Below are 19,913 nucleotides of genomic sequence, written 5' to 3'. Positions count from 1 at the left end.
GGTGTACTTTTCTGTACCTATAGTGTAAGTATAAATAACGTTTACGTAAGTATAAGGGAACAAACTGTATTGCTTGGGTAATTTGGGGGTAACAACCAGATATTCAGCATGAAAGGTTCCGCGTAAGTACAGTGAAATAACGTTGTACTTTTCTTTAAATTGCAAAAGAACAAACCATAATGTTCGCGTAAAAGGGGAGTAACAATAAGATATCCATCACGCAAAGAAGTATATTAAGTTTACGATGTACATTTCTTCAAGTATTGTATACATATAAAGAATTATGCAAGGATGGTGACAACCTATTGCTATCTGCAAATGTACTGTATATGCACCTGCGTGAGTACATTAGTACTCTTATTCAGTGCTTGGGTTTTATATGGGGTGTTTAATGAATAAAAGGTTTACAACCTGTGAAATTATGAACCCTTATTGTATACTGTATGTATTTTAAATCTGCAATTCAATATAAAATATATTTCCATACACTACTTACCTTATGTTTACTCGTCGATCTCACCAAAGCCATCAATGTCTCCATAACTCACTATCAACAAATAACTTTGCATGACATAGGCCTACCGTCAGGGTTCAATGCAGATTAAAACAGCCTCGCATCTTTACTGCTGTTGCACAGGGGGGCTAACTGTTGCATTTCAGTAAATGTATAGCTGATGCTTTATAGAAAAATCTAGTAATTTGGTCTTCAATCAATAAAAACTGCTGCTGTAGTTTACTCTGTTCTTAGTGTTCAAGTATACACTAGTATGTTAAAGTTCAGCTTCTTCCCTCTTTGTTCCCTGTAGTTAAAGGGTAAATACAGTATTTGTTCCCTCCTTGTTCCCTGTACTTACAGGGTAAATACCACATTTGAGGGTTGTAAATTAAAGTGAAGCTTTGTTCCTCCCTTGTTCCCTGTACTTACAGGGTAAATACCACATTTGAGGGTTGTAAATTAAAGTGAAGCTTTGTTCCTCCCTTGTTACCTCCTTGTTCCCTGTACTTACAGGGTAAATACCACATTTGAGGGTTGTAAATTAAAGTGAAGCTTTGTTCCTCCCTTGTTACCTTCTTGTTCCCTGTACTTACAGGGTAAATACCACATTTGAGGGTTGTAAATTAAAGTGAAGCTTTGTTCCTCCCTTGTTTCCTGTACTTACAGGGTAAATACCACATTTGAGGGTTGTAAATTAAAGTGAAGCTTTGTTCCTCTCTTGTTACCTGTAGTTAAAGGGTAAATACAACATTTGTTTCCCCCTTGTTCCCTTCAGTTTGCAATGTAAAATCTTGAAGGCAGTGAAATAAATATACAAACACACAATATATTTCTTCTTTACTTTGTAACCTTTATTTTAATAAATAAGCATTTTAATAGACTTCATATTAATCAAACATTGTCTTGTCTATCATTGCCTATACTCATTCATTTTCTCTTCGGCTTTGTCCTTTTGTTAATCTGGGGTCGCCACAGTGGAATAAACCACCATCTTATCCAGCATATGTTTTACGCAGTGGATGCCCTTCCAGCTGCAACCCATCTCTGGGAAACATCCATACACACCCACTCACGCGCATTCACTACGGACAATTTAGTCTCCCCAATTCACCTGTACCGCATGTCTTTGGACTGTGAGGGAAACCGGAGCACCCGGAGGAAACCCACGCGAACGCAGGGAGAACTCCATGCAGAAACCTTCTTGATGTGAGGAAACAGCACTACCTACTGTGCCACCGTGTTGCCACCCAGCTGCAACCCATCACTGGGAAACATCCAAACACACTCATTCACACACATACACTACGGACAATTTTAGCTTACCCAATGTCACCACATATTTTTGGACTTGTGGGAGCACCCGGAGGAAACCCACGCTAACATGGGGAGAACATGCAAACTCCACACAGAAATGCCAACTGACCCAGCCGAGGCTCAAACCAGCGACCTTCTTGCTGTGAGGCGATTGTGCTACCCACTGCGCCTGCCTATACTCAAACAGCAAAATAACACATTATTTCCTTCCCCCTTTTTTCTGGCATCTCTTGCTTGGCTTCCTCTTCTGCTCTTCTCAGTTTCCACTGAGGACTCTGATGGTGAGTGGCTGATGAAATCCCATGGGTCTTGCTCAATGACTGTAAAAAATATGGACGACGCGACAGCCCTTTTTCCCATTGAACGCCTTGAGGGCAAAACGCCTGCTTGACGGGCACAAACTGTCGCAAAAGACTGCTGAAATTGGAGCCAGACATGCGCAGAAGGACTGTCTGATGGAGCCAGAGGAGGAGCCGCGAAAATGAGCAGAGTCGAGCTTCCAATCAAACGCTTTATGTAAAATCAACTACGCCCCCCGAACTTCTCAGCATGCGTTTGCTGTCATATCAACACAAATGGATGTAATAACGTTAACAAATATGAGGGTTTTATATATTCAATCGCGCCAGCTCCGGGCCGCAGCGCATAACTTACTCGCGGCGTCGCGGGCTGATTCCGGCTCGCATGCAGCAGCGCCTGCTCGCTCGGCCGCCGCATCTGGCTCGATTGACTCAGGCTGGAATTGGGTAGTGAGTTCAGGCATCTGGAGTAGGTCCAGCAGAGGTAACATTAGTCAGTCTGAGCTCTAAGAGATAAGTCTCCGGCAGGCAAGAATCTAGCCGGAACTGTGTTTTGCTATCTGGGTGGCTAGGCGTGTATCAGCAAACTAATAAAGCCCGAAAAAAGCCCTGAACTTAGCGAAAAAACAGTGTTCCACCAGGATCATGTATGTCAGAAACCATAGTTTACTGCTGAACTCATTTTGTCATGGTAAAATAACACAGAAATCGAATAATAACATTTCAGTCTACTTCAGTCTCCTGCCGAAGCTCAGACGCCGCGCTTTGAGAAACTGTCAATCACAGCTGTCAATCACGATGACACGCCCAGCATTAAATTACTGCTAAAAACAAACTGTTTACAAAAATGAAGATCTGCACCTATTTCAGCACAATAACCAGTGCCTTAATCGACCAGAACTATCTTTCGGGACATTTTATTGCAAGTGTAATTTTTTTTTTTATTTGGGCTCAAGTCTCCTTCATTAGCACGGAGGAGGCGGGCTTTATGACTTGTACTGCAGCCAGCCCCCAGGGGGCGATCTAACGGCCGAAACCTTCACTCAAACGTAGGCTTGCGGCACACTTGGTCTTGCTGCTCTGCATTTATATAAAATATATGAACAGACAAAAAGGTTTTTAGTAAGCTATAGACATGTTTATTTTCCTGTTTAATGTGTGTGTAGTGGTTGTCCAACAATTTCACACACTAAACATTTACAGATACCATACAGACACTATACATTACTATCAAGCAGAAGTACTATCATCAGATCATATGGAAGATTGTGATCATTTATAGTGATAATAATTAAACCGCAGAGGGGAAAAGGCTTATATAGTAGGCTACTGTGCTAAAGTCCTAGGCAAACGTTACTAGTAATTGGGTGGGGGGGGGGGTATTGATATATCAAACTGGTATGCTACAGAAAATATCAATTTACATTTCCAAACATTAATTTTGTCATTAACTTTGCTGTAATTAACGTATACAGGGAGAAAATCGTCTGCACAGTCAGTATGACAACAGCCACAAAGATCTGACCTGATCATCATCCAGTCTGTCTGGAATGACATGAAGAAACTAAATCCAGAGGAACTTTGGCAACATCTCTAAGATGTGCAAAGTAAACGACAGTAAACATTGGTAAATATTCGCTGCTGGCCGTTTAGATTCGGCCATGAACTAACGTTAATGTTACGCTAAAAACAAATGAAACAAAATAAATATAATCTGGTTAATGCACAATTTCTAATCGTAACAATAGCCTTATTTACTAACAACGATTTACTCACATGTGTTACATGGTGACAAGACGGAGCAATTCCAAACGTCCCAAAAGTCTGAGCAAAACCTCGTGGCGTGCTGCTGCAGTTTGATTCGGATCTTTAGAGGCTTCTTGATTCACAACTCGTTTGAATCAACGAATCAGTAGACGCGTACCTGAAGTGATACAATATCGCGGGATGGATTCAAATGCACACGGAGCTGTCTGTTGTTCTCGCGATGTTTTGATGTCACACTGATCGGTTTGTTGAAGACGAATCGATTCAACTGTCCGTCCTCCATTCCCAGAATTTCCTGTTCACGGCAGTACAAGGACGGCAGCGCGAGGTAAATAAAACAAGTATTTTTATGACGTTATGTACATAGAAGTGTTTGTTAAGGTTTTTGTTTCTATCTGATGTTTGTACCTATTTTTAACAATTACACCCTTTTCACAACACTGTTATGACGCGTTTAACGATCATCAGGATCTAAAATCCTTGAGTTTTTTATATGATTTTTTTTAATAAAATAACATTTATTTGTATTTACGTATGTATTATATAATATGATTACATATGAGAGGTGTTTCAAACAGTGTCTATGGTCATGAGTAAATTAGAAGTTATTCTCTCTTCTTGCTGGCGTTATCAGTTTCACACTATTTTTTTATTTTTCTATTTGTCGAGACAACACCATCGTAAAGTTTTCATTTTATTTGAGCAAAGAAGATTGTAAAAAAATGTGTTGTACTTTCCCATTCACTGCGCTGAAATGTAAAAAGGGTCCATAACAGTACATCAACCATATTATGTTATCTTTCACTTTATTTAGGACTAATGATGGGTTAAGACATGTACTTTAATCAAAAACTAACCTTAGGGGTAGTTAACCCAAACGTTACATTTACTTACCATTTAATGAGTGACACAGAATTTAAATATGTACACTGAACTGCAAATGATCTTTACTTCAAAGTATATACTGCCTGCACATATATTTAAGCCTTTTCCCCTCTGCGGTTTAATTATTATCACTATAAATGATCACAATCTTCCATATGATCTGATGATAGTACTTCTGCTTGATAGTAATGTATAGTGTCTGTATGGTATCTGTAAATGTTTAGTGTGTGAAATTGTTGGACAACCACTACACACACATTAAACAGGAAAATAAACATGTCTATAGCTTACTAAAAACCTTTTTGTCTGTTCATATATTTTATATAAATGCAGAGCAGCAAGACCCATGGGATTTCATCAGCCACTCACCATCAGAGTCCTCAGTGGAAACTGAGAAGAGCAGAAGAGGAAGCCAAGCAAGAGATGCCAGAAAAAAGGGGGAAGGAAATAATGTGTTATTTTGCTGTTTGAGTATAGGCAGGCGCAGTGGGTAGCACAATCGCCTCACAGCAAGAAGGTCGCTGGTTTGAGCCTCGGCTGGGTCAGTTGGCATTTCTGTGTGGAGTTTGCATGTTCTCCCCATGTTAGCGTGGGTTTCCTCCGGGTGCTCCCACAAGTCCAAAAATATGTGGTGACATTGGGTAAGCTAAAATTGTCCGTAGTGTATGTGTGTGAATGAGTGTGTATGGATGTTTCCCAGTGATGGGTTGCAGCTGGGTGGCAACACGGTGGCACAGTAGGTAGTGCTGTTTCCTCACATCAAGAAGGTTTCTGCATGGAGTTCTCCCTGCGTTCGCGTGGGTTTCCTCCGGGTGCTCCGGTTTCCCTCACAGTCCAAAGACATGCGGTACAGGTGAATTGGGGAGACTAAATTGTCCGTAGTGAATGCGCGTGAGTGGGTGTGTATGGATGTTTCCCAGAGATGGGTTGCAGCTGGAAGGGCATCCACTGCGTAAAACATATGCTGGATAAGATGGTGGTTTATTCCACTGTGGCGACCCCAGATTAACAAAAGGACAAAGCCGAAGAGAAAATGAATGAGTATAGGCAATGATAGACAAGACAATGTTTGATTAATATGAAGTCTATTAAAATGCTTATTTATTAAAATAAAGGTTACAAAGTAAAGAAGAAATATATTGTGTGTTTGTATATTTATTTCACTGCCTTCAAGATTTTACATTGCAAACTGAAGGGAACAAGGGGGAAACAAATGTTGTATTTACCCTTTAACTACAGGTAACAAGAGAGGAACAAAGCTTCACTTTAATTTACAACCCTCAAATGTGGTATTTACCCTGTAAGTACAGGAAACAAGGGAGGAACAAAGCTTCACTTTAATTTACAACCCTCAAATGTGGTATTTACCCTGTAAGTACAGGGAACAAGGAGGTAACAAGGGAGGAACAAAGCTTCACTTTAATTTACAACCCTCAAATGTGGTATTTACCCTGTAAGTACAGGGAACAAGGAGGTAACAAGGGAGGAACAAAGCTTCACTTTAATTTACAACCCTCAAATGTGGTATTTACCCTGTAAGTACAGGGAACAAGGGAGGAACAAAGCTTCACTTTAATTTACAACCCTCAAATGTGGTATTTACCCTGTAAGTACAGGGAACAAGGAGGGAACAAATACTGTATTTACCCTTTAACTACAGGGAACAAAGAGGGAAGAAGCTGAACTTTAACATACTAGTGTATACTTGAACACTAAGAACAGAGTAAACTACAGCAGCAGTTTTTATTGATTGAAGACCAAATTACTAGATTTTTCTATAAAGCATCAGCTATACATTTACTGAAATGCAACAGTTAGCCCCCCTGTGCAACAGCAGTAAAGATGCGAGGCTGTTTTAATCTGCATTGAACCCTGACGGTAGGCCTATGTCATGCAAAGTTATTTGTTGATAGTGAGTTATGGAGACATTGATGGCTTTGGTGAGATCGACGAGTAAACATAAGGTAAGTAGTGTATGGAAATATATTTTATATTGAATTGCAGATTTAAAATACATACAGTATACAATAAGGGTTCATAATTTCACAGGTTGTAAACCTTTTATTCATTAAACACCCCATATAAAACCCAAGCACTGAATAAGAGTACTAATGTACTCACGCAGGTGCATATACAGTACATTTGCAGATAGCAATAGGTTGTCACCATCCTTGCATAATTCTTTATATGTATACAATACTTGAAGAAATGTACATCGTAAACTTAATATACTTCTTTGCGTGATGGATATCTTATTGTTACTCCCCTTTTACGCGAACATTATGGTTTGTTCTTTTGCAATTTAAAGAAAAGTACAACGTTATTTCACTGTACTTACGCGGTACCTTTCATGCTGAATATCTGGTTGTTACCCCCTTATTACCCAAGCATTACGGTTTGTTCCCTTATACCTACACATACGTTCATTATACTTACACAGTACGTACAGAAAAGTACACTGTAATTTCACTGTACTTACGCGGTACTTTGCGGGTCGGAACATAAAAGATGCCAGGGGGATAAAACAGTAAAGAAGGGGAAAAAATACAATAAATTGAATAATAGATACATATAACGTAAAGCTTGAAATAAAAATACAATATTAATAGTGTAAGTAAATCAAAACAAAGTACCACTTTTTACAGGGGAATTTTAAATAGGGCATGACAAGATAATGTTTTCCTAGCCTTAGTGTTTCCTGAACCGGAAAGTGTTTCAAAGTATTGTTTCAGTTCTTTTATGAATACCTTAAAAAGCGGTTTATTATTGGAGAATTTGCATTTATGGATATGATATTTAGCAAGTAAAAGTAAAAGATTTATGAAGTAGAACACTTTTTCTGTACTACTGTCTGTATCAATAAAACCAAATAATACATTTTCCCAAAGCAAAGAAAAATTGGAATATATAAACTCAATTACAAATTTGCAAAAGTTACCCCAAAATGTTTTTGTGTAGGAACAATACCAAAATAAATGTACAGTTGTTTCTTCTTTTGAATTACAGAAAGTGCACATTGTGTTAATATTTAATTTAAATCTTTTTAAATAGCTACTCACTGGGTAGAATCTGTGAATTAATTTAAAAGACACTTCTCTGACTTTGTTCACAATAAGATATTTGTGTGGCAAAAGCCAAACTTTTCTCCAGTTTGAAATATTTGTAAAATTGCTCCAGTAAGTAATAACATAAGATTTTGCAACAACTTCTTTCTGAAATAAAATACGGATTGATTTGTTAGTTGAGTTTGGAACAAGACAAGCTTTGCCCACTGTTGTTTCAAATGGATCACAGAGAGATGGTGTGATACATAGAGTTCTGTTCAAGCCTTTAAACAGTGAAATAATTCCTGCAGGAACAGCATCAAATACAATGGCAAATTCTTTTGGTGAGACAGGAAAATTGAACTTCTGTAAGAACTCATAATATGATAGCAAAAAGCCATTTTCATTAAAGAGATCATGAACTAAAATAATTTTTTTATCATACCAACTCTGAAGAAATAAGGATTTGTTTTTGTAGAGTATATTGCGGTTATTCCAAACAAAAAAAGAGTGTGGAGAAAAGTTGTGTTTATAGATAAGAGACCAAGCAAGAAGCATTTGCTTGTGAAATGCCGAGAGCTTTACAGGTAACTTCTCAATATTATAATGACACAGGGAGAGAAAGTTCAAGCCACCCAGCTGTGAAAAAATATAATTAGGGATATAATTCCAAATCGATGTGGGGCACTTTAAAAATTGTTTCATCCAGTTAACTTTAAAGGTGCAATTTAATGTATTAAAATCTAAAAAATTTAGTCCTCCGTTTTCATAGGTGTTCATAACAACTGTTTTCTTAATGTAATGTGTACGATTTCTCCAAACAAAGTTAAATAATAACTTGTCTATTGTTTTACAAATTTTGTTTTCTAATTGCAAGACCAAAGCGGCATAGATTAATCTGGATAGACCTTCACCTTTAGTAAGTAGCACTCTTCCATTTAAAGAGATATTTCTTTGAAGCCACTGATTAAGTTTTTTATGAGTTTTTTCTATAATTGGAGTAAAATTTTCACTACAGCGTATGGATTCATTTTTGGTTATAACAATTCCTAAATAAACTACTTTTTCTTTAATCGGGATATTGCAAATAGAGGGAGCATCACAATCTTTCACAGATAATAATTCACATTTGGCAATATTCAGGTGTAAACCAGATGCTTCTGAAAATGTATTTATTACTCCTAAAGCTATGGCAACTTGATCACTATTTTTTAAAAAGAGAGTAGTGTCATCCGCTAACTGACTGACAATCACTTCCCTTTCTGCTATATTGATGCCTAGAAGATCACTTTGCTTAATATGATCTGCTAATAATTGTGCAGCCAGTAGAAATAAATAAGGAGAAATGGGACATCCTTGGCGTATGCCCCTTTTAACATCAAATCTAGTTGAAGTCCCATTTTTCATTTTAATTGAGCTGTTAGCATTACTATAAAGAGTTTGAATTGCGTTACAAAAAAATGGACCAAACCCAAACCTTTTAAGACTGAGAAAAATAAAATTATGTTCAAGGGTATCAAAAGCTTTATAGAAGTCTAAAAATAATATATAACTTTTCTCTGAAATCAAGTGGGAGTAATCGAGAATGTCCAAAACTAGTCTGATATTGTTAGCAATATGTCTATTCTTCATAAATCCTGATTGGGTTTGATCAATAACTGAGTCTAATATATCTTTAAATCTTTCAGCAAGAATTGCTGCAAATATTTTATAATCATTATTTAATAGACATATTGGTCGCCAATTATCAATAAACAAGAGATCTTTATTTGACTTTGGGACAAGTGTGATAAGACCTTGATTCATAGTTGGTGGCAATTTGCTATTGGAAATTGTCATGTTCACCAGCGAACAACCACCAGATGTCGCTGGTAAACATTCACACACAAACATTCACACTCATTGAACTACATATCTGCCATGTTATTGACTACAACACCCAGTCATGCCACACACACACACAACCGGTTCCAGATCAACACTGATTGCACTCTCACAGCTGAAGCCACTTACACAATTATTGTTTGGACTATTTATACCCCTTTGTTCCACACACATGTTGCCGAGTCTTGTTTATCTGTAAGGTGACATTACAACGCGTTATCCTGGTCTTGTTTCTCTGTGTTTTGAACCTAGCCTTGTTTATTTAGTTTTCCTTGTCTGCCGCCTGCCTTTCGACCTCTTGCTTGTTAACTGACTACGATTCTGGATTGTCCTCACATACCTGTTTGCTCCCGTATTGACCACTGCTTGCCTGACTGTGAATAAACCTGCACATTGGATCCTACCTTCTGTTGTGGTGTTACTCCCCGGCGTTACAGAAGACTCGGCCACACAATGGATTCAGCGGGTATCAAGATCATGTGTCTGCGTCAGGAAGCCCGGTCTATAGAGGAATACGTGGAGGACTTCATCCAGGTAGCCCATTTAACATCTTTGGATGACTTATGCCTAATGATTTTCTTTTGTGGAGGACTTTCTGAGCCCCTATATTCCACAATGCCTTTGCATGACCCCCACGGGACTCTAGAAGGTTATATTGATCTTGCACTTCAAATGAGTGGGTCCCCCTTCACTGTAGGAGAGGTGGAGGACACCCCTAAATATTTTTTGGGGGGGGCAAAGGACAGCAAGACCCGCTGGCAACGGGGCTTGTTGCTCATTCCATCACCACACTTCCAGCTCACAAGATGGCCGACTCCAGTCCTCCAGCTCACAAGATGGCCGACTCCAGTCCTCCAGCTCACAAGATGGCCGACTCCAGTCCTCCAGCTCACAAGATGGCCGACTCCAGTCCTCCAGCTCACAAGATGGCCGACTCCAGTCCTCCAGCTCACAAGATGGCCGACTCCAGTCCTCCAGCTCACAAGATGGCCGACTCCAGTCCTCCAGCTCACAAGATGGCCGACTCTAGTCCTCCAGCTCACAAGATGGCCGACTCCAGTCCTCCAGCTCACAAGATGGCCGACTCCAGTCCTCCAGCTCACAAGATGGCCGACTCCAGTCCTCCAGCTCACAAGATGGCCGACTCCAGTCCTCCAGCTCACAAGATGGCCGACTCCAGTCCTCCAGCTCACAAGATGGCAGACTCCAGTCCTCCAGCTCACAAGATGGCCGACTCCAGTCCTCCAGCTCACAATGTGGTCACAACCAGCCCTCCAGCTCACAATGTGGTAAGCGCCAATCTGCCACCTGCTCACAAGATGGTTTCCTGTTCCTTGTCCGTTCCTGCCATAGTTCCTGTTTCAGTTCCTAAAATACCATCACCTGAGCCACCAGAATGGCCACCACCACCTGAGTTACAAGAGCTGATGCCACCACCAGAGCTGTTACTGCTAGAGCTGCCACCACCAGAGCTGTTACTGCCAGAGCTGCCACTGCCACCTCCAGAGCTGCCACTGCCACCTCCAGTGCTGCCAGACCCTCCAGTGCTGCCAGACCCTCCAGTGCTGCCAGACCATCCAGTGCTGTCAGACCCTCCAGAGCTGCCACCGCCACCTCCAGTGCTGCCAGACCCTCCAGTGCTGCCAGACCCTCCAGAGCTGCCAGACCCTCCAGAGCTGCCAGACCCTCCAGAGCTGCCAGACCCTCCAGAGCTGCCAGACCCTCCAGAGCTGCCAGACCCTCCAGAGCTGCCAGACCCTCCAGAGCTGCCAGACCCTCCAGAGCTGCCAGACCCTCCAGAGCTGCCAGACCCTCCAGAGCTGCCAGACCCTCCAGAGCTGCCAGACCCTCCAGAGCTGCCAGACCCTCCAGAGCTGCCAGACCCTCCAGAGCTGCCAGACCCTCCAGAGCTGCCAGACCCTCCAGAGCTGCTGCCACCTGAACCTCCTGAATGGCCGCCGCCTCCTGAGCTCCCTGAATGGCCGCCGCCTCCTGAGCTCTCTGAATGGCCGCCGCCTCCTGAGCTTCCTGAATGGCCGCCGCCTCCTGAGCTCCCTGAATGGCCGCCGCCTCCTGAGCTCCCTGAATGGCCGCCGCCTCCTGAGCTTCCTGAATGGCCGCCGCCTCCTGAGCTCCCTGAATGGCCGCCGCCTCCTGAGCTCCCTGAATGGCCGCCGCCTCCTGAGCTCCCTGAATGGCCGCCGCCTCCTGAGCTCCCTGAATGGCCGCCGCCTCCTGAGCTCCCTGAATGGCCGCCGCCTCCTGAGCTTCCTGAATGGCCGCCGCCGCCTGAGCTTCCTGAATGGCCGCCGCCGCCTGAGCTTCCTGAATGGCCGCCGCCGCCTGAGCTTCCTGAATGGCCGCCGCCGCCTGAGCTTCCTGAATGGCCGCCGCCGCCTGAGCTTCCTGAATGGCCGCCGCCGCCTGAGCTTCCTGAATGGCCGCCGCCGCCTGAGCTTCCTGAATGGCCGCCGCCGCCTGAGCTTCCTGAATGGCCGCCGCCGCCTGAGCTTCCTGAATGGCCGCCGCCGCCTGAGCTTCCTGAATGGCCGCCGCCGCCTAAGCTTCCTCAATGGTCGCAGCCTCATGATCCAGGGCCACTGCAGCTCCACGCTCCAGGCCCTCCGCAGCTCCACGCTCCAGGCCCTCCGCAGCTCCACGCTCCAGGCCCTCCGCAGCTCCACGCTCCAGGCCCTCCGCAGCTCCACGCTCCAGGCCCTCCGCAGCTCCACGCTCCAGGCCCTCCGCAGCTCCACGCTCCAGGCCCTCCGCAGCTCCACGCTCCAGGCCCTCCGCAGCTCCACGCTCCAGGCCCTCCGCAGCTCCACGCTCCAGGCCCGCCTCAGCTCCACGCCCCAGGTACGCCCCAGCTGCATGGTCCTGGCCCCCCATCCCTCCCCCTGTTCCGCCTCCGCTCCACCTCCCGCCTGAACTGTATTAGGAGTGTCTGGAAGCCACTCCTTAGAGGGGGGGCTCTGTCATGTTCACCAGCGAACAACCACCAGATGTCGCTGGTAAACATTCACACACAAACATTCACACTCATTGAACTACATATCTGCCATGTTATTGACTACAACACCCAGTCATGCCACACACACACACAACCGGTTCCAGATCAACACTGATTGCACTCTCACAGCTGAAGCCACTCACACAATTATTGTTTGGACTATTTATACCCCTTTGTTCCACACACATGTTGCCGAGTCTTGTTTATCTGTAAGGTGACATTACAACGCGTTATCCTGGTCTTGTTTCTCTGTGTTTTGAACCTAGCCTTGTTTATTTAGTTTTCCTTGTCTGCCGCCTGCCTTTCGACCTCTTGCTTGTTAACTGACTACGATTCTGGATTGTCCTCACATACCTGTTTGCTCCCGTATTGACCACTGCTTGTCTGACTGTGAATAAACCTGCACATTGGATCCTACCTTCTGTTGTGGTGTTACTCCCCGGCGTTACAGAAATACTCTCATTAAATACATGCAATAAGAAAGGCGCCATCTGTTGGGCAAAAGTTTTATAAAACTCTGATACCATCCCATCTGTTCCAGGGGATTTATTATTTTTTAAATGGTTGATTGCATCCAGTATTTCTTTACTAGTTATGGGCTTGTCACAAAAAATCCTATCTTCTAATGAGATATTTGTAGGATTTTTTAAGGATGATAAAAATGAGGATGTTAATTGTTCTGAGTAGTTGGAAGTGTATAATTTACTGTAAAACATAGAGCAATATTTAGATATTAATTTAGAGTCAGAGGTAACTGTTCCATTAATATTAAGCTTGTTTATAGTATTGTGATTTGCACGCTGCTTTTCTAATCGAAAAAAATACGCGGAATTCTGCTCCCCCTCTTCAAGCCACTTTTTCCTAGAACGAATAAATGCACCCTCGGCTTTTTTCTTATAAATCTCATCTAATTTGTTCTGTAATTCTATTAAATCAAGTTGGTCATCATCAGATAAATTATCCACCCCTTTCTCTATAATGGAAGAGATTTGGGCTATGATATCTTTTTCCTCAGCCCTTCTAGTCCGTACACACATATTGCTAAATGATCTTAAGTATTTTGCAGATTCATATTTAAACAATTCCCAGTTTTTACCGAAAGATTGTTCTGCGGTTGCTTTATTTAAAAAATATTTAAGTAAACGGTTAATTTCCATAATAACTTGTTTGTTCTTTAGACACGAGCTATTAAGCTTCCAATAAGATGTTCTCCCATTTACGTTTTCAGACGTACATATATTAATCTGTATTGCAAATGCTTTATGATCTATCAGCGGGGTGGGATGAGTAGATAAAGAAATGTCCATTTGGTTTAGGTCCTTTGATACTAGCCAGTAATCAATGCGTGAATAATTACTAAGATTTTTAGTAGACCAAGTAAATCCCGGATCATCAGGAAATTTTTGTCTCCATGTATCGATCATTTCGTATCTATCCATTAATAGTTTTATTTTTGTAGTCGCGGAGGAATCTTTGCCAGGTGGCCAGCGGTCTATTTGACTATTAAGAGTGATATTAAAATCTCCTCCAATTATGATATGTGCATTAGGAAATTTAGTCAACCAATGTTTAATTTTATTATCTAATAAATCAAGCAACTGGATATTCTGTGCATTGGAATTATATCCGTAAATATTAATAATTAAAAACGTTAGGTTAACAATAGAAATTATATGAATGAGGAAGTGGCCATTGCTATCACCTTCTGAGTGCAAAATGTTGCCATTAAAACGGTTTAAAGCAGTCATAATACCAGCAGAACGCTCGGAACAGTTGGAAAACCATACATCATTTCCCCATTGGGAACGCCAATAATTAGAGTCTTCTGGTACAGAGTGTGATTCTTGAAAAAAAACAAAAATCTGTTTTAAATTGTTTCACAAACAAGAACAGTGCTTTACGTTTTAAGTTGAAACGCAACCCCCTGGCATTTAAAGATAGTATAGAAAAAGACATAAACAGTCAACTTGAAAGAATAATAATATTGAGCCGAATGTCACTTGAGAAAAAAAATGTTCATTCAATAACCGAACGAAGCACCATATTACGAATAGAGGTACGTAAAGACAATAAAAAATATAAACTAATTAAATATAAAGAACTGAGCAAAAAGAAGTCTTGCAGTCACCGCCTAAGCATTGAGTAACGTTAGAAACGTAAAAAAAGGCATGTGATAAGCAGCAACAAGTTTAAGTCATTTTATCTCCGTTTTCTTTATCATTCTGCGAACCATCCTCAATCTGATGAAGACGAAGCTCAACGCCCCCAATGAAAGCTCGCGCCCCGACAAAGTAGGCAGATTTGCCCTCGCTACGTGCCTTTTGGATTGTAGGCCAAAACTTGGCTCTAGCATCCTTGACAGATTGAGGAAGATCTTCCGCAAATCTCAGGCCTTTTTCTCGTAGAAACGAGTTGTTCTTCGCTGCAGTCCATATCGCATCCCGATGTGTTCTTGACAGAAAGCGAAGTATGATTCCTCTTGGTCTAGCGACTCCCGGCTTCTTCTTTCCCAGACGATGTACGACATCAATCACCTCTGTTGATTTGCTTTGTTCTTGAGGCAGAATGGTCTGGCATATTTTGATGATTTCAGATTTAACATCTTCGACTGATTCCGGTAACCCGTGCATTTTCAAATTCCATCTTCTCGAGTAATTTTCCAACTCCGTTATTCTGTTTTTTAGCTGAGTAACCGTCTCCTCTTCATTCTTTAATCTCCTCTCCACTTTCTCAATCCGTGTCTTCGCATCCTTTATTTCGTTACATGCAAAATCGATTGTCAGCTTTAAGCCTTCTATTTTCATGGAGTTTTCACCTACCATCTTTTCAATGGCATCTGATCTTGTGTTAATTAAAGTCGAGAGAGTATCGACAATGTCTACGTTAGACGGGGAAACTGCACAATCTTCTTTAAGGAGAGCTTTTTTAGATGCAGGAGGTTTGCACGGTGTTGCTGGATATGATGGAAATTCCTCTTCTGAAAGCATCAGAGACAGGTGACCGACTGTGTTAGCGTAGTCATGGCAGTTAACGTTAGACATGAGGGGGTTAATTAAATCTGTCGCGGCAGCTTGTTTAGCAGCCTTCATCGTTCTCTTCTTTTCCCGTGATGACATGTGGATGATAGATGACTATTTAATAATAGTTAGAGTCTACCCAGGTTCTTTACCGTGTCTTCTTTTTTTGATATTATAGTTTTGGAGCAAGCGTTCCGTAAATAAAGTGTGGTCAGGTCGCCATCTTGGTCCAGTGTTTCGTCTTGTCCACTTCAAAAGCCTTTTGTAGCAATGTATGACATCACGAACAGCTGAAAAACAATTTAAAACATTAATACCTTCATGACCAAATAATCACAATGCAACCACCTATTGTAAGCCTAATGAGCACGTAAAATTATAGAAATAAGTATCATTAACATGCACATTTGTTTGTGTGTGTGTATGTGTGTGTGTAAGACAGCATGTGCTAGGGTGTGTAACAGAGAGAAAGCCAGTACATGTTTATGAGAGAGCATGTAGAAGTGTGTGTGTGAGAGAGAGCATGTACATGTGTCTGTGAGATGTCTATGTGTTTGTGTTGGCAACATTGTATCATTTAGTCATGCTAAAAAAGTAATTCTGACTTGAATTGAGATAGAATGTAGGTGTGTGTGAGAGAGAGCATGTACAAGAGTGAGCATGTACATATTAGTGAGAGTGTGTACAAGTGTGTGCGTGTATGAGTGAGACTAGTTAGTTAGTGTTGTGCTGAAATTTGCTATGTCCTGAAAACTTGTCAGACCAAACAGTTATTTACTTTTTGGTTTTATTTATTTAATTAAAAAAAAAATTATAAAGAATATTTTTATATAATATAATCATTTTTATTTTTAAATTTTATTTTAAATAATAATAGGCCTTCACACACACACACAGTCTAAAAATTGATTATTAATCATGTAATACACACCCAGTCTAAAGACACATTATTAAAACATGCAAAATTACTTGAAGTTTATACAAGTTTTCATGACAGATGGTGATTAAGTGGCCAAGTAAATTGTTTTTGCCTTTATCACTCCGTCTGAACTTGAAAACAGAATTATTAATGCTTTTTAAATCTAGTTTTATAACAACTAACTACAAACGTTATATAGGCTAAGTTGAAATGGATCTAAGAAACTGTGTTGATGCGAGCTGATCACTTTCCATTGGGCCTACTTGAAACAGTAACACAGTAAAATCACAAGTAACATTTGGTCAAAACTTTACACGTACCTTTTCTTCCACGGTAGTTGCATTTGGGTTGATCACGGAGAACAAATTAGCGTTCCTGTCGTTAAAGCCTAGTTCACACTACAGGATTTTAAACATCAGCAGATCGCTGTGCTGTTCACACTACATGACTTGACTTTGTGTCTTTTAATGTTCACACTATGCAACACTCCGTGAACGATCCACAAGAGGGGGTCACACACTACATGATCTGACAACAACTCATCCCCCATCAGCTCATTCAAGCTACCAAACCACAGCCAATGAAAATTTGAGGGAGGAGTCGTCAGAAAAAGCTGAACACTATTGGCTGCTTGTGTGCTGATGACATCACTGACAGCGTTTCAAGCTTTGGAGAAAGCATTTAAAAACATCGTCAAATCAGCTGATTTACCAGCGCATTAATCACTCATTTGCAAGGTTCCAGTGGATAGATATACAGAGAGTTTTTAATTTTTGTAATTTTTTAACTCTTTGAAATAAAACTAACATATTTATAACACCCTGCCACTTTCTAACTATCAGTGTATTTCTTTCTGACATTGTTATTTTTTTTATTACAAAACAGTAAAGAACTGAGCATTTCTGCCTTAAATTACCATATTGGTCAAAATGACTGCATGCATGTCTGATACTTTTCGCTGTGACTTTAAATGTGTGTGCATTTTCTTGCCTGGTAACATAAACAAAACTTTCTGATGGCAAAAACATCAATTTACTTCAGATATCTTTCAAAACAGCATATTCTGTGCTGTTAAATAGCTCCTGTTTGAAAGTGAAAATGAAAGCCAAGACCTTTAAGTGTTTTAGTATTTTAACTACATATTTATAGGCTGTATTACCAAAAAAATATTATTTTAGGGGTAATAGTGTCATTAAATATGATGCCAAACATTCAAAGCTTAATTTTAATATCTCAATAATAGCTTTGAATGTAAATATGTTGTGACAGTATGGCGTTTTATATGAGAACGGTCAGAATGAGCAGTATGGTAATTCTAATAGTTACAGAGTTCTAGTTCCACTGTTAATATATCCTACTCTCATGTCTGTGCTAACGCAGAATGAAGCGAGTGCACTGATGCCCATTCTGACCAATCACAGATGTTTCTGCTGAGCTCCTGAACACACAGGCATTCAGCTCATGCTGATCTGCTCTCTCATTGGCGGCAGCTCGTTACTACATCTGACCACACGTGGGGTTGAGTCGGCCGACTGCTCTGGAATATTTAGCACGCTGAATGTTGGATTTCCGTCTGCGAGGTGTCGGCGACGCGTCAGCGAGCCTCGTTGATGCGTTGCTCAGTAGTTCACACATAAAGAGCGGCGAGCGGCGAGCACCCGCAGATTTCTTCCCGATCACAGCCCGATCTGTTGGCGAGCTCGTTAACTTCCAAATCGGGCTCAAATCAGGCTTAAAATCCTTTAGTGTGAACCAGGCATAAGGGAGCTTCTTTTAGGCGGCAATCCTTTTTAAGCGCCTTTTAAGTAGTTTTCCTGTAGAGGGCGCTTAGCTGTACATAATTTGAAGTCGAGTCTTATGGGAAAGATTAAAAACACTCATATTTTATAAAAACGAGTTATATTACATCTAGCTATATCATGTACAAATCAAAATGGTCCAGCTAACATTTAAAAAAATTATGAAATAAAGTTTTTGAATAATCGGAAATGACTATGTGATGACAGCGCTTAGAAATGCAACAGGTACCCTGTGACATCGACATAAGTTAGTACCCTGAACAGTTAGGACCAATGACTTTAAAAGCCGATATTATTATAATAAAAATAATAAACTTTACGAAGATGTATCATTAGAGTAATATTATAAATTCAAACCGCAAAGAACAAAATAACTTTAAATATCTGGCCGCCAAGTCCCGCCCATTTCCGGATTTGTCTTTTCCGCGCCAACAGAGCATTATGCTGCATCTATTCATGAGTTCGTGTTGTAGCAGTTTAGGTAATGTATTTTCGCGAATGTAAATTAGTAAAAATAATAGGTTTAATCAGATGTGTAGATGAGCACATTTTTAAGATCACTTTGAGACAGTTTATATTAGTGAAACAAGTCACGTCTGAAATTAATACTGTGAATGCAAAGAAAAAGACAACGAAAAGCATGAAAATGGTGACATCTTGTAAAGACGGCTACATCTGGTAAGTATATTATATTTATTTTATCCATATCCTATTCAAAAAATAACATCAATAAAAGTAAGTTATTATTGGGCTATTATAGCATTTGCTTCAAGTTTAACAATTATTTTAAGCACTTACAAGTTTCACCCTCTTATAGTACTGTAAATGTTTGAAACCTTTTAAATTTAAATTACCTTAAAAAAATTTTAAACTATTGTTTTATTTAACATAGAAGCAGTCCTCAAACTTAAAATAAGATGACTATAAATGAGACTGAGATTATTTTAACTTGTCTATTTATTTGTTTGTGTGTTTGTTTGTTTGTTTGTTTTCATTGCCAAAGCTAATACATGTTTATGAACAACTTTACTACTTATTTGCAGGCAGTGCAAGAAGTCATGTAGACGAATTTGGAAGTGTAAGGACGAAGTCTATATTTTTCCATTCCCATGCAAGTCATTTCAGTTGGATGAAGTGTATTTACAGGCAAGTTTTCATATGATCTCTACAGCATATTTTCTATGATCTCTAGTAGCCTGTTCTCTAGTATTCTACATATTCATTTTTTTCATTCAGTTTTTTTACTGTAATATAACATTGCATTATTTAGATTTCACAAGGTCTCCATATACGACAAGTGGATATGATGTTACCATTGTGTGTATATACATAATATAAATATGTATACTGTTGATGTCAGAATTGTTGCCCCCCCCCCTCCTTTGAATTTTTTTTTTTTAAATATTAACGGAGCAAGGACATTTTTACAGTATATCTGATATTTTTTTCTTCTGTAGAAAGTCTTATTCATTTTAT

This window comes from Danio rerio, chromosome 25 (genome assembly GCF_049306965.1).
Source record: "Danio rerio strain Tuebingen ecotype United States chromosome 25, GRCz12tu, whole genome shotgun sequence".
NCBI classification, from domain to species: Eukaryota; Metazoa; Chordata; class Actinopteri; order Cypriniformes; family Danionidae; genus Danio; species Danio rerio.
This window is presented reverse-complemented; position numbering follows the sequence as displayed.